The following is a 2786-nucleotide window of genomic DNA, read 5'->3' on the forward strand; positions in this document are numbered from 1 at the left end:
GTACATGCTGAGTGTACTTCCCTATCTGAAGAGACACCATATAGTGGTCACTGAAGAAGATGGGCCGCACCCAGTAGCCAAACACACTTGCTAACGCGTCTACAGAAACGTAAATTCTGTCAAGGCGAGCATTAGAGGAAAACTGAAAATGAGTGAAATATATACTGTCGCCTTTTTCCTGTCCCACATCGACAAGACTATATTCAGAAACCAAGTCGGTAAGTAATGCAGCACTAGGGTCGTATCTCTTACATACCACTGATCGGTCCTCATCCCTACAAACGCAATTAAAATCTCCCAACAATATAATTTTGCGGTCCGTGCACAAATGTTCAACTAATGACAGAAAGAAAAGCCTTCTATCGCGCTGCTTTGGGGGGGGGGGGGGGGGGCATAAACACAAATAATAATCCGCCACTGTACACCTGAAATTGTGAGATCACAGCATATAAGTCTCCCCTCGTCACCTATGCAATAAGATATGGCTGTCATCTCTAGCGTGTTCGCCAGGAATAGCATACAACCTCGTGATAAGCCTCTCGCGTGGCTAACAATAATGTTGTATTCCGACAAAAAAGGCTCGAGAGCAGCTGCTGTCTCTTCATCAGAGGACAACTTTGTTTCCTGGATAGCGGCCATACCCACACTCCATTTGTTTAAGAGATGCCGTACCTGTTGTTGCCTCCTACGATTACGCATACCCCTAACGTTAAGGGTAGCGACTTGATATGCTGCGACGCTCGCCATTTTTGGTGCCAGTCTTAACAAACGCCATCCCCTGGAATGGGGTGGCCCGCCTCCAAATTGGCGGCCTCTCGGGCAGACATCGCCTTCCTCTTTAACGCCACCCTTCCCGTGGCCTCTACACATTGTGCCTTGTGGTCAGCGCCATCGATACACACCTCGTCAGCATCTGCTGGACGTTTCAAAGGTGCGGTGCTGTCCATGTCTTCCTCTGAGACAGGCAAGGCCTCGGCCCACGAACCCGAGGGGAGCACATCACTCGCTGCCACACTAACAGCCGACAGAGAACCGGACACGCCAGAGATCGACGCCACACACGGCTCACCGTTACCCTCCAACGACGAAGCAGAATCAGCAACAGAGGAGGATCGGCGAGCATTCACTGGCTGTATCGCCTCGTCTGACTCCACAGGAGGCATATCCGGACGTTGACCTGTGGCGACGAGGTGTTCCTGTGCAGCAAGCACAGCAGTCTCTGTAGCGCTCACAGGGGGGCCCGGGTCCGGCGGTTTTCGTTCTGGAGTCGCGGATGCTAGATAGCCAGTCGCTTCAGATTCCGTGTTGATTTGAGGTGTTGAAGCCTTCTGTTCCCCATCTATTCGATGCTCACGACTTAGTTCTCCGGTCGCGTCGACAACCTCAGACACATCCATGATGTGTTCTGATGTCACGTCATCTTCCCGTGACCACTGGCCTTGACGCAGCCTGTCAGCGTAACTCAAGACACAGTTCTCCGCAGTATGGCCAAAGCGTCGGCACTGGGTGCACCGAGGCGTGCGACACTGGCGCGGTACATGCCCAACCCGGCTGCATCGGAGGCACAGTGGAGGTCTCCCTGGGATAAGGACTAATGCCTGCACTCCATAAACATTAAGTGTGTGCGGGATTTTCTTGCTGACACTCCATCCTTGAGTGTGAGGGAGATTTCACGGTTCGACGTTTCCATATGCCCTGTGCACCGCCACTTTTCACGCTCCACAGACTGAATCGTGCCATAAGGCTCTAATGCTTCCACAAACCTCCGGTGTTCCATATAGCGGGGAAGCCAAAGGAGCTTAACCTTGACGTTCTTAGTATCCGGGTCAAACACCATGCACCGCAGTCCTTTGACAGGAAACTCCGCTTTGTTAACAAGCTTCTGTTTGGAAGAACTACTCTCGCAGGTAACCATCCACACGTGGCTCATTTGGTATTGACCAATGCACAAAATTTCCCGGAGATCCAATATCTGTGCGAGTGCGTCACGGAAGTCAGGTGATCGGTACGGGCGACCCTTAAGGTCAGCATGCAGGAAAACGGTATTAAGGACAACATTACCGGTAGGCAATCGGGGAAGGACAACTTTGTACGAGTCCGTAGTGTCCTGAGACGTCGGTAGACCTCGGCCAACGGCCGATGCGCTGTTTCCAGCAAGGAGCATGTTGATGCACAGCCGCACAGAACGGCTTCTTCCTCTTCCCGGCTGAATACGCCGGTCCTCGTCCGCCACGAATGTTCAATGTTTGAATGTGAATAAAGGCGCATCTAGTGAACGCATCGGTGTCATAAATGAAATGAAAGGAATAAAAAATGAAAAACAAAAACAATCAAATTAAGGAATGAAACAAAAATAAAAAGTAAAATGAAAGGAACAAAAATAAAAAAGAAAAAACAATAACATTAAGAAAAGGAACAAATAATAAAAATAAAATGGAATAAAATATAAAAATGAAAAATATAAAAATAAGAAGAGAAACACAATAAAAATAACATCACAAAATTATATATAAGAAACAAAAATGAATAAAAAAAATGGCTGAGGCTTAACATGGCTAAGCCTGGAGAATGCGAAGCATCATCGTGTCGCGTAATTTGGAGGCGCACAACCACAGCGACGGCGCGAGGTGGGCCCCCGTTTCTTCACTGTCGTGACGTCATCGTGTCATGTGGTGTGACGTCATGTACCACGTGATTTGGAGGCGCACAACCACAGCGACGGCGCCAGGTGGGCCCCCGTTTCTCTACTGTCGTGACGTCATGGTGTCACGTGGTGTGACGTCATG

The 2786-nt window shown here is 49.5% G+C and overlaps 1 pseudogene; it reads right to left on the reverse strand.

Moving 5' to 3' along the window:
* Positions 1–692: 692 nt before the first annotated feature.
* LOC149367343 (uncharacterized) lies at positions 693–2164 on the reverse strand (annotated as a pseudogene).
* Between the last annotated feature and the right edge of the window lie 622 nt (positions 2165–2786).

Source organism: Amblyomma mixtum, chromosome 1 (assembly GCF_055824585.1).
Source record: "Amblyomma mixtum isolate Tamu chromosome 1, ASM5582458v1, whole genome shotgun sequence".
Classification (NCBI taxonomy): domain Eukaryota; kingdom Metazoa; phylum Arthropoda; class Arachnida; order Ixodida; family Ixodidae; genus Amblyomma; species Amblyomma mixtum.